Raw genomic sequence first — 13,935 nt, 5'->3', positions numbered from 1 at the left:
TCCCACATCTATTGGTATGAGTTTAAGAAAATGTAGATCAATGTGCATAATTTCCATGTCATTGCAAGTTCTTTGTGATTTCTTTGTTTTGTCTCACATGGTTTTTTTCAGTACTAAGATGGATTACTAAGCATGTATAGTTACAAAAAAAGTGTTATTTATGCCTTACATGTATGCACACATCTTATTCAATTTATACTTTGCAAGAGTATTGTTCTTCTCCTTGTAGATCTTGACTTTATTACTAAATAATATTTTGATAGGTGATAGGTCAAAAATCTATAAAATCTCATTATCTTTATTTTGAGACATTCGAATGTACATTGGACTTCTCCATGCTTTAATGCTTCTATTGTGTAAACTACAAAACATTCTAAAATGCTTTGTTATTGCCATCTTTGGATGTATGTGGAAGACTGTAGTTATCATCCCCTTTAAATTATAGTGCTCTAGTTTAACATTTTTAACATGTCTTGTAATGTGGCCACAAGTCCTCCAATGCCACTAGACCTTGGCACCTCACACTTTACTAAACTAAACTCTTGCTAATCAAACTAAACCCAAACTTATAAAATAATTCTTTAATATCAAAATAAATATTATTATTTTTATTAATTTTAAAAATATACACTTTCATTTTATAATTAATTATATATTTTTATAAATGAAACATCTCTTTAATAAAAAACAAATAAATAATTTGTCAATTTTTTTTTATCAACTAACAAGAAGTTTAGTTTTCTTATCTACTTGTTTATTTATTTATTCTTAGTCACAAGAAATAACGTTTTCTTATCTACTTGTTTAGTTAACTATTTATATGTTCGGCATGTATTTAGTAATATTTATTATAAAAGAAAATATTCTCTATTAATATAAATTAATTAATGAAAAAAAGTTACAAATTTCAACTTAAATCCATGAGTTCCGATTGTTCGAAACTTGTGCTCGAATAGTTCAAACGTAACGCCTATTCTTCAGAATTATGTGAAATAAATAGCTAAATATTATTATTATTTAAAAGTTTATATGCTGTGAGATTAAATACACCAATTACATATCTGTTAAAGCCGAATTTATCTGGAAATCGAGAGCGAAATGTAAGCTAATACAAAATTTGGCCGAATGCAGAAATCTGTTTACGTTGTTTGCGAGCTTTTTAGATTCTGTATGCTCGCTTCCTCTCATTCAGTAACATGATCGGCGCAAGGTATGCATGATTTTTAATCACATCTCACGTTATTTTTTACGAGATCGTTAAATTGTGATGAAATGTCTAGGTAGTAGTATTTAAACTGGAAGCAAATTTAGACATTGGGATATTCTGTGAGACTGGACATCTGGAATTTTTTGATTGTTCGCTTGTTATTATTACTAATAATTTTGTCCTACAACATTCTTTTGAGTTGGGCAAAATCAAATGTCACGTGCAAACTGATGATAACATGAGTATCAATAGAGTCTCTAACCACAACCAAATTTACCATCGTTCATAAGCAGGATCTTAAGTAAGCCAGCAAAAGAAAACCCTAACATAAAAAGTTGTTTCCATTGAGCGCTACAAGACGAAGGCCCCTCCAATATTTACAAATGCTGTTCTTTGTGCTTTCGCAAAAAATTCATTTCTGGATTCGTCCGCCAGGCTGGAGTCCATTTATGAATATTCAGTCTTGAATTGGTGGACCTTGTGCTTAACTTATTATTCCAAAGCAATTGGAAGTTGTGTCCGTTCCTATTCACAACCTTGGCTTTTCATTGAATTAATCCATGCTTTCCCGTTGTCGGATGTGAAACCCAACAATCACTTTGTTTCCCTCCAGTAACCCTTGACCCTTCCCATTCCGGATTACACTTGTTGTATGTAAGATGTTGGAAAAACTAATAAAGTTATTGCCCTGCTTGAGAGTGGACGTAGTCATTAATGGTGAACCACTATAAAACTGTATTTTTTGTTTTAATCTCTGTTTATGTCTTGAATTCTGTTTCTAGCTTTTTCTTTTATGTTTTAACAATTAGTATTAGAGCCATTGTGGTGTTAGACCTGACATGAGAGATTCAAGTTTGAGTGAGAGCAATGTCAGTTGAAGGAAAGATCAAAAAATTTAATGGTCGTAACTACGAGTCATGGAAGATGCAAATAGAGGACTATTTGTGTGAGGAAGATTTGTTGTGACCATTGTGTGGAAAAGTAAAGAAACAAGCAGCAATGTTGGATGAAGATTGGGATGTATTGGACCGAAAAGCCTCAGGAGTGAGTTCGGTTGCACTTATCTCCAAATTTAGCCTTTGATATATCCAATGCAACAACTATTGCTGATTTGATGGGTGCATTAAATAAGTTGTATTAAAAGTCATCAGCCTCAAACAAGCATCGTGTACATTGGTTGGATGAAGTTGAGGAATCTGTAGTTGCTCTAAAAATAAAGGATATAGATGCTGTAGAAAGGAGTGTTGTTAAACAACAAGACGGTGCAATGAGTTAGTGTTTGGAGTGTAACAAGGAGGAAGTTGAATTAGCAGTGAGAAGAGAAAGATTAGTGAATATGGAAGATGTGGAGACAAAATGTAAAATATTGGAGGGCTTCACACAGGAGCAGCTTCCTGACATTCTCATGTATATCTCTCCCAAGCAGAATGACTTTATAGAGGAAGGCAAGAAAAGCCTAGTTTTTAGAATGCAGATGAGCATGAGAACTGGTGGTGTTATGTTGTCAGAGGCAAAGTTAAATTCCATGGACAGGATAAAAAGAGCGTTCAAAGGGCTTTTTAGAGGTGTTTGTAATGGGGAATGAGGCATCTGAAGTAGGTGAAGTTAAGGTTAGTGAGAGGCCTTTAGAATTACAACAGTGTTTGGCTTTGGTAGGGTTGGAAAGTGCTGAGGATGCTAAAAACAATGTATTGGATGTTGATGGTGCGATTTTGAAGAAGGAAAGTCAAGAGGATATTATTACAGATGACGGGGTAGTTGAAGAGGAGAATCTTTTGTCTGCAAAATCCATGTCCAAACAGGTTGGGGAGGGGATAAAGTGTTTGAGAGATGAGGTGGATGGTTTCAGCTAGAATGGTGTGCTCATAGAGTTGTGTGAGATTCTGCCATTTGCTTCCGAGGAGTCTGGTGAGTGGACGAATGAGACAGTGACTGAAATTTTGATAATACATGTAATACGAGAAACATGTACACAAACATATTTTATATCTTTTCAACTTTATAACAAATTTGTTGAACATCATTTAAAATTGTAAAGGTTGAAATTAAAATACCTTTAAAAACTGTATGTGACATTGAACATCATTAAAAATCCTGAAGCATTGATCAAAATGAATGACCGATATTGACCCTTGAAAATTAAAATCCAAAATTGAGTAAAACACTGAGATATGAATATGAAGTCACAATTATGGTTTGCCAATTGCTGTATTAAATGATCATTGACAATAAGCATTTGAAAATGACACCCTTTGTTTTTATGAAATTATTATTTATACAAATTTGATTTTATCATTTTTCCCTCTTTAAACACAGTTGATGTAAGAGATGTCAGGATGTCCAAGGCTTGGCCCTGGTAATATTTGATTCTTTGTAAGGTGAAGGTGTTATAAATTTGTATACAATTCTTCACAACAGCTGGTAGTTGTGGAATTGACCTGTTAAGTAAGATTGCAACAATCTGCAGATTTTCTCAGTGAAATTTTGCAAAGCTAAATTTGAATTACATCTGACTTCCTGAGAGATATCTTATTGGGGGTGCAATTGCAAATACTGCTTGGAGGATTGTAGTTGACAATGGTATAAGTTGGGAAAATTCAAAATAAGTTATTGTGGAGATTCCATTGCATCATTCTATCATTTGCTGAATTTTTTGTGGGATTGATGGAAAATGGCTTAGATATTGCTCACAAAAATATGCTGAAACTCTTGGATTATTTCGACAGTTCTTTTATAATCGCAATAACATTGCAGCAATCAGAGTATTGATTGCATGCCATCATTCTCTGGGTAATATGTCTACTTTGATAAATGAAGGTCGATACCTGAAAGGTAAAGCTAGTTTTTTAAGTTTTTAGGTCATTGCTAGGGAGCCACTAGTTTAGGGTACGAGCTCTCCAGGCAGGCATTGCAAAGGGTACTTTTTTTTCAGTTTACTTTTATAATGATTTAGAATGTACAACCCTATCCACCTCTAGTATTGAACACGTGACCTCCATTATATTATAGAGTAATTGGTAAAATACTTGCTTGTTATTAACAAAGATTGAGAGGTCAATATATACAAAAGAATAAAGTGATGTTTCCTTAGGAAATGATTGTAAAGAATAGAAACATTCTATTCTAGCTAAAAGAAAGCTAAAAAAGCTAACTACAACTAACTAAATATTAGAAACATTCTAATATTTACAATAGATTACCATTAACCAATAATAGACGATTATCTATTATTGTAATACCCTCCCTTAATGGTTAATCTATCTACAACACCAAGCTGTTCTCTGAATTTTACAAGCTTATCAGGACCAAGAGGCTTGGTGAGAATGTCTATAGTCTGATCTGTGGTAGGAACATATTGCAAATCTATTGTCCCGTCTTCAACCAGCTTTCGTATGTAGTGACGGTAAACATCCACGTGCTTGGTTTGTTCATGGAAGACTGGATTTCGGGCTAACTTGATAATGCCTTTGTTATCAACAAATAGAGTAGTCAGTCCTGCTAGTAACATTTGCATATCTTGAAGCATCTGACGAAGCCAAACAACTTCACATCTTGCCTTGATAGTCCCTCTGTATTTGACCTCTGTAGAGGAGAGAGAAATTGCCTGCTACTTCTACTTCTTACTGGTCCATGTGACGACACTGGAGCCGAAACTGAACACATATCCAAAAATTGACTTTTTATTGTCAACAGAGCTTGCTCAATCTGAATCTGTGAACCCATTGAGCCTAGGACTAGAATTTCAAGAGTAAAGAAGTCCATAATTTGAAGTGCCCTTCACATAACGAAGCACACACTTTGTGGTCATCCAATGATCAGCCTTGGGAGCTTTCATAAAGTGTGAGATGTAGCTAACTGCGAAGTTGATGCCAGGCCTAGTAACAGAGAGGTAGATGAGGCTGTCTACTAGTTGCTTGTATGTAGTATCAATGGGAGGAGAATCAAACTTGGCTAATAACCTGAGACCTTTCTCCATGGGTGTAGATGCAGGCTTGCAATCCTGTATACAAAATTTCTCTAATAGAGCCCTGGCATATTTGGACTGAGAGATGAACATACCAGAAGACTGTTGCCAAACCTTAACACCTAGGCAATAATGCATGAGCCCAAGGTTAGTCATATCAAAAGACTGGCATAAATTTGTTTGATTCCTTGAATCAAAGATGACGAACTGCCAGCGATGATCAAATCATCCACATAAATAACTAGAAGGATGATGTCACTGTCAGTAGTCTTGATGTACAAATTTGAGTCTAAAGAACTCCTCTTGAAGCCTTGATCACTGAGGTACTTATCAATTTTTATGTATCATGCCCGAGGGGCTTGCTTCAAGCCATAGAGAGCTTTTATCAATCTAAGAACCTGATGGTCTTTACTAACAACCTTGAAACCAGGAGGCCGTGTCATGTAGACCTCTTCATGGAGATCACCATTCAAAAAAACAATCTTGATGTTCATCTGATGGACCTTCTAGCCAAACTGTGCTGCCATCACTAGGACTAATCTAATTGTGCTCATCTTTGTATTAGGAGCAAAGGTCTCCTCATAATCAATGCCCTAACGCTGAGAAAAGCCCTTCGCAACTAAATGAGCTTTGTACTTATCCAAAGTATTATTAGATTTGTATTTGATTTTGTAAACCCATTTGCAGCCAATTGGTTTCTTCCTTTGTAGAAGATCATAAAGGACCTAGGTTTTATACTTAGGTAGACTCTGGTGTTCAAATGTCATGGCTTGTTCCAACTCTGGAATTCCTTTAGCTAATATGTTTGAGGTTCAAATACACTATGAATGTTGGTCATGAGAGCAAAGTTAACAAACTTTGTAGGTTTTCTCTTATTCCGAGTAGTTCTCCCATTAATGAACCGATTATCACGAAGATTAGCAAGTGTCTTAGTCCACCACTTAGGCCCGAGAGGAGAATGACCAACATTAGCATCAAGAGATGCTTGATCAGGTTCCTCATCAGAAGAATCTAGATCCAACTCAGGTGAAGCATCTACAAATTGAGGTGATCTTGTAGGAGAAGCTGAAGGTGTCTGTACAGGGATCATTGGTATAACTGGAGCTCTCCCATCAGGTGGACCTAATGGAAGCCTAACTCCCAAATCATGAGCCTCAATAGTCTGGTTTGCTAGATTAGGAACGGGAGAAACAGGCATGAATGGTCCTTGCTGCTCATCAAAGACTACATCATGACTGTAGAGGAGATGAGATGTCTCAGCGTCGATCAATCGGTAGGCTTTCTAAACACTATTGTATCTAACAAGCATGAGTTTTTGACTCTTGGCATCCAACTTGGTGCATGACGCATCGAGGATTCAAACAAAAGCAAGGGAGCCAAAAACCTTCAAGTGATTGATTTTGGGCTCACGACTTGACCAGGCCTCTTCCAGAGTTTTACTTTTAACCGCCACTATAGGTGACTGGTTCAAAAGATAAACTACAGTGTTGACTGCTTCTGCCCAAAACTTCTTCAAAACATGTCTGCGTTCAAGCATTGATCGATCCATCTTGGTGATTGTTCTGTTCTGTTGTTCAACTACACTATTCTATTTTGGTGTGTGGGGTGTGGTTAATTGGTGTTTAATGCCACGAGTATCCAAGAAGCTAGAGAAATCATTAGAACAAAATTCCCCCCATTGTCTGATCTAAGAGTGACAATAGATTTTCTCGATTTTGTTTCAACGAAAGGTTTAAACTTTTGAAATAAAGGAAATGCATCTAATTTCTTTTTAAGTAAATACACCCACATTTCTCTATTGAAATCATCGACAAACAACAGAAAATACTTGTACCCAAGAAAGAAAGGAAGGTCACAGATATTGGCATAAACAAGCTGAAGTATCTAAGAAGTGCACCATGAATCACCACTTGTAAAAAGTGTGTGATGTTGCTTCCCAGCCTGGCATGTATCACAAACTCCAAGCTCTTGAGTCTGAATCTCTGGCAATCCAAGGACAAGCTCATCCCAAGCAAGCTGAGAGAGATATGCACATTTAAGTGTCCATATCGCTGATGCCAAAGTGTGCTAACAGACCACCAAGCAGTTATAGCTAAGACTCGAGAATCACCAGGATGAATAAGTTGGAAAAGACCATGATCCTCAAGACCCACTACAACAATAGATTGAGTTGCCCAATCAGTGATGGTACACTGATGTGAACTGAAGATGATATCCAAGTGTTGAGAATGTCGTAGTAACTGACTGACTGAGAGTAGATTTAGTTCCATCCTTGGAACATAGTACACATCGAAGAAAATGAGATTCCTCCTAGTAGACTAAATCTGAATGTTGCCTTTGCCGACAACAGTGTACTCTTCTCCGCCACCAAAAATAACAAAATATGAATAAGGTTGGTAGTCAGTAAACTAGTCTGTGGTGAGTGAAATGATGAGAGACACCTAAATCAATGTACCAGGCATATGACTTCACAATATTTGCAGGTTTTTTAGTCATAAAGGTGTAAAAGACAAATTTCGTTTGCTCAGTGTGCTCAGCACTGTTTACTTTGGGCTGCGAACCTGATTGCTTAGATTGGGCAGCTAAGCGTTTCTAACATTCAACCTTCATGTGACCAAACTTGTGGCAATAGTTGCATTGAATGTTCTTCTTCCGGGAGCCATTTGAGGGTGGAGCAGATGACTTATGCTAAGAAGACGACTGAGACTTGCTTTTATCCTTCTGAAAGGATTTAGCAACAAAGGCTTTCTCTATGGAGGTGGAGTTGGAATTGCTACCAAGCTGTTGTTTCCATTGATCTTGCTGAAGCAGAAGTGTGCAGAGATCGGTGAACTTCAGATCAACACCAGAAGATGTGATGTTGAGAGTCTCGATAAAATGCTTGAAGGACTTTGGTAAACTTCGAAGAGTGATAACCACAATGTCCTCTTCATTTTGCAGACAATGGCAAGAAATTGATCACAGATATCCTAAATCTTATTTAGGCGTTCCTGGAGTGAGGTTCGCTCATCCATGATAATAAAAAACAATGTTCTTAAAAAAGAAAGCTCTGCTTTTGTCAGAAGTCTCATGAAAACCTTTGAGATGTGCCCATATCTCAACCGCTGTCTTGCTTGTAATGTTCTGTTATGGGTGTATGCTAGAATAATGGTATTTGCTAGTAGCCTTACGCTTGCTTCTTGGAGGTTGTACATTTTTGGAGGTCGTACGGTTGCTTTTGGAGGTCGTGCAGTTACTCTGTAATGCCACAGGGTTTGCAGGAGCCACATGGTGAATGCAAAATGAGTTATGAACAAGATGCTAGAACATGTATTTGCCAAACAATTAATGCCAGAGCAAAGGAATACAAAGATATATAACTATATATATAAATGAATCTATAACAAAGATGGTGCGCAGATTTGCCAGATTCGAGCAAGTAATGTAGAACGGAATAGGATGAGGGTTGAATCCCAGCGAAACCAGAAAGCCAAATAGGGAAGGTCTTTCACTTCCAAAATGGCGAATAGTAGAGTATCCCCATGGGAGGTCGCAATACAAGAGAAATAATCCAAATTTGCATACCTAGCAACTACCTAAATGTCGTGCTTAAATACCCATCGGTAAACTTTCCGAGGGCGCACAAAGATAGCCGACGGCCACACCTACCTATGGAAACAATTAAATTAAAAATGGGTCCGAGATATATTAAATCAATTGCCCCATTAACAAGGTTTAATTAAATACATTTATTTTATGACCGGGACATTACAGTCCTTTTGTTCCAAAATTTGCTTCTCCTCAAGCAAATGCAAATTCGTTTGTAGGAAACCTTCCGTAATTAGCTTCTTCAGTTCCGAGTCAGGTACTAAGTAGATATTGCCATCAAAGTAAATGATGTGATCAATAACTTTGTATCTTTCATCGCATATATAGCCATCCATCAAATGACATGCAAAAGTGTTCTTGGAGTACTTGACCAATAGATGGGCCCGCCAATTATTCAAGGAACGGGGTAAGGTGTTGACTGTCATGTTTTTACTTGCAGTGTCTGGGATTAAATTATGTTTAAAAATGGCCTCCATCTTCTTGATTATGACTTCCCTTGATCCTTTATTTGACATTTCTCTTAGTAGCACCTTCTTGCCATCTGTCTCGAATGAAAAGTCCATCCTTTTGAAACTTTGGGTGTACTGTGTTGGTTCCCAAAACCACAGATTGGAAATCCAAGAGCTTGCCACTTCTCTGATAGGACTTCTCAATCAGTTCTGGCCAACGAACGGGAATACTTCTCGATTCCCTTGCACTTCACCGCTACACCTAGGCGGGTAGACCTTCTCCTCGAACTTGATTACTTGATCCAAGGCTTTTCTACAGTGAATTTAAACTTCTAGAGTTCTTCGGCTGGCAAGGTCCTTGAACTCAATGAAATTGAAACTGGATGCTGGATGATAGTTGAATGTTTTGTATATAGTATTTGTAAATAATGGATTTGATGTTTGTAGAAGGAATATATATAGATTTTCTAACTTCAATAATAAAAGACCAGTGCCTCTGCTCATCCGGGCAATAGAGTCAACTTCAGTGAATTATCACGTACAACTTTATAATGCTTTACACACTTTAATTGCCAACAATTAAATAATCAAGATGCGATGGATCAAATATATATGCAGTCTTAAATTAGTCCAAATTGAATTTTAACTCATCTAGGAGACAAACTGGACACAGATACGGAAATGATTAAATATTTCACAATATCTGCGATGATCAAATTTAAAATGCTAAATGACCATATCCACTGATCCGATATTTAAATTGTATTTAGAATTCCAGAAGATAATTACAAAGGACGATTTGCTTGTAGTTTAAATCTCCGTGCCATTTAAAAAATAAACAAAAGACATTTTATTTTATTTAAAAAATAATGGAATTTATATTACAAAGCCATATTGAGCCCTTATTCTGTTAATGTTTGGTAGCTTCTGTCAGATAACTCTTTGGATATACATGTCAAATTATATATGAGATATAATTCTATGTGAGATATAAACTTATTATATGTGAGAAATATATTTATATATATATATATAGAGAGAGAGAGAGAGAGAGAGAGAGAGAGAGAGAGAGAGAGAGAGAGAGAGAGAGAACAATAATTAAGTTTATATAAATTAATTATTTGATTATTGAATAGACATGTCTATTCAATAACCTATGTTCAATATAAATGAGAGGATGTTGCGTATGGAAAACATATACCTCAACAAGCAATGCAAGTACATTGGCAGCGATCTGAGAAACATCAACATGGTATCAGAGCCAGATGCAAATGTATATTATTTTTAGAAGGAATAGAAGATATGATAAAAGAGAAATGATTGGAGGAAAAAGTGACGTGGACCAGTAAAGGTACAGTCAGAGACAGAATAACATCACAAACGGGTTATCTGGACCAAGCAAGTTGCCTCTTTTCAATATTTGAGGACTGTAGGTGCACCCCATTCAGATCTTCCCTTCTGCAAGGTGACATTGCGGGCCAAGAATAAATTGTCCCCAACAGAATCGGGAAAAAAAAGAGCGGCCGGTGTTGAGGATTCTGAAACTGGCCTGCCTGTTTGGCGTCCTCCTTGAATTTGGCCATGGTCAAGGTGGTCTCGTGCTGCCATTTGAGCTTGCGGGTGCCTTCAATTACGAGTATAATCGTCACCAGCCAGAAATCCTCTCTTTCTAATTTGATCGCGAAGCTGCCGAGGAGGGCAACGGTTGCCCACACAAAGGCCAAGGTTCCGAGGCCACTTGTGGCTTTTTCAAGAAGGGCTAGTCTTATGGCAAACACCGTTATTTTCTTTTCCGGTGCTGCTGCTTTCATACCCGATGCCTGCGTCTGCAACCTCGTTGGATGGACTTCTGAGTTCATATAACTACTGCTTGGAGAATAAACTCTAATGTAAATATCGTTCGAGCCACAAAACCCATTTGAAAGATGGTAAAGTGAGAAAACTCAAATTGGAAGTTAAAGTTCCAATGTAAAGTGAACCGAACATCATTACGAAGGTCCACGTCACCATCGGGCAAGGTAAGTAAGAATAACATGCAATTAGAACTCTATTCATAAGAAATAGTTATATTTATAAGAAAATTTAGATATGTTATAATATAATCTAAGAGGAATATAATGAATACTTATAATAGAATAAAAGGTGAGTTAAATAAGGATCATTTCCTAAGTAAGGAATGGTGTTGGTTTTAATTTAAATTTTAGAACCAAGCGTATAATATGAATGCTCACTTTTTAAGAGTCATATTATGAGATATTATATAATATGTTTATGAACATATATTATGATAAGTATATTGATAACTATGCCGAATACTGGAATAGATTTAATTCATTAGGAATTAAATATAGAATCAAAATTTTAAATGTTCTTATAATTAAATAATATTATTATTGAGAATAATTATTAAAAGAGATTTTTATTATAAGATATGTGCCTTGATCTTTTCTTCTTAGAATGTTCTTGCAGAATAAGGAGGATTAATATCAAGCTCAGAGGGAGCTTAACACTCCTCATAAGTATTACAAGATGAGGAGCTCAAGAGATTGAGATTCAGAGGAAGCCTGACATTTTGTTATGGGCAACCTTGAAAGAGAGGGAGCAAGATAGAGGATGCGATTTGATCTACCTTCGCTGATCTCGATTGTATTGACTCAGAGGGAGTAAACCATGTTGAGATGGATTCTCCAGTGATCGATACATTATAGCAGTCAATGGGACTATGATTCATGACTATGCCTACCCTTGATGTACATCATGAGAAAGTGACGAGTTCCAAATGATGTCACTTGTATTTGGGAGAAGTTGTTGTAAGGTGACGATCTTACAATCGACTTATATTATGAGATCTAATAAATTGAGTAAATGGTGAATGTCTTGTATCTCAACATTCTGGGAGGCCATTACTCTTAGAGTACTTGGTGAATATCATTGATATTTTGGGAGGCCAATACTCTTGATATCAAATGTGATATCTAAACGTTTTGAGTAATTGGTGAATATCATTGATATTCTGGGAGGCCAATACTCTTGTTATCAAATGTGATATCAAAACATTTTGAGTAAGTGGTGAATATTATTGATATTCTAGGAGACCAATACTCTTGATATCAAATGTGATATTAAACCTTATTTTTGAGTACTTGATGAATATCGGATGTCGATATTCTGAGAGATCAAGACTCTTGATATCATACCCTAGTTTGAGAAATTGATGAATATCATATGTTGATATTCTGAAGATCAATACACTTGATATCGTATGCTATATTAAATGGTGGAGAACTTCTGAGATATCCTTAATATTACCAATGGTGTAATATTTGTCTTGTGTTTATCCTCCCTTGCTAAGAGGGAGTGTTAATGTTTGGTAGCTTCTGTCAAATAACTCTTTGGATATTCATGTAATTATATATGAGATTTAATTCTATGTGAGATATAAACTTATTATATGTGAGAAATATATTTATATATATAGATAACAATAATTAAGTTTATATAAATTAATTATTTGATTATTGAATAGACATGTCTATTCAATAACCTATGTTCAATATAAATGAGAGAATGTTGCATATGGAAAACATATACCTCAACAGGCAATGCAAGTACATTTGCAGCGATTTGAGAAACATCAACATATTCCTCCTTACAAAAATATATAAATATAAAAATGCTTCTTCAGAGTAAATCTGAATGTAATTGTTCGAAAATGTCTTGCTTTTTTATTTTTCAAATAATAAAATCATATTTAGATCCTATGCAAATGAAAGGTGTGACTTTTGAAAAATGAAAAGTCATATCCTTTGGAAATAAATTTATCTCTTTGTAATAAAAAATTAATCAATTAAAATTACGGATTACAAATTTTGTAATGTAATTTGTATATTATCGATTTTTGTCATTGGGCTATTGGGATAACTTCAACCTTGTGCATAAGTGATAAAATGGCATGATACACATTTCTAGTTCATTGATCTCTGATATCGCATGGTTTTCCAAACATACCCGTCACATATCATTTATTGGCTCCAATATTATCTGAATATGACCTTATATCAAATAGCTAATTTTTTCCTCGATGCTTTTGATTATTGCCATAAACTTGTAATTATTTTTGGGTAGATTGTATTGAGCAATTCATTGCATACAAAGACTTGATTGAGCGTTCACTGTTTGCATATATTCCCGTGGGAGAGAATTCTCAAATATATTATATGCATGTTTATTTCGGAATCCGTTGGCTGGGAATGCATACTGGGCAATAGGAACTTGAACATATTTTTTGCACATGCTCATTCAATATATAATATTTCACCTACAGCATCAGCGGCTTGGGCAATTCATGAGATTTCCTTCTATAATCTGATGATGCTTAAAGAATCCTTAGTATCACCAGCGCATTCCTTGAGCAGTAAGCTTAATTCTTTAAAGCCAAAAAATACAAAACATTGAAGTGAGACGCTTTCTCTACACGACCTTTTGTGTTGGGACAATCCCTTCTCTTCACATACTTTCTGACATTAGTTGTAATTATCTCCATTACAGTTCTAAACAAAATCAGGAGGAGAGACTGATAAGTCAGTACAACAAGATTAGCTGATGGTATCAATGCTCAAGACCCATAGTATGAACAGGTGCCAATCTTTTTTGTCCCAAATTCTGAAGATCCTCAGACCTCTATATTATTTTTTGCATATTCTCAGCGTAAGTATTTCTTTGATTCT

At 35.8% G+C, this 13,935-nt stretch overlaps 1 protein-coding gene across 5 annotated transcripts in view; it reads left to right on the top strand.

The window, feature by feature from the left end:
• Positions 1-1,018: 1,018 nt before the first annotated feature.
• LOC149533425 (FACT complex subunit SPT16-like) overlaps positions 1,019-13,935 on the top strand; it is an 81,050-nt gene continuing 68,133 nt past the window's right edge. For 4 of the 5 annotated variants that reach the window (XM_089804454.1, XM_089804455.1, XM_089804457.1 and 1 more), the window contains exon 1: positions 1,019-1,210. The gene's annotated coding sequence lies outside the window, so the exon portion shown is untranslated. The remainder of the gene's footprint in view (positions 1,211-13,935) is intronic. The other variant, XM_089804458.1, reaches the window with a different exon arrangement.

This window comes from Cupressus sempervirens, chromosome 10 (genome assembly GCF_028749045.1).
Source record: "Cupressus sempervirens isolate cs-2001-9-10 chromosome 10, ASM2874904v1, whole genome shotgun sequence".
Lineage (NCBI taxonomy): Eukaryota > Viridiplantae > Streptophyta > Pinopsida > Cupressales > Cupressaceae > Cupressus > Cupressus sempervirens.
Note: the sequence above shows the minus strand (reverse complement) of the source record. Positions and strands in the feature narration are given on the sequence as shown.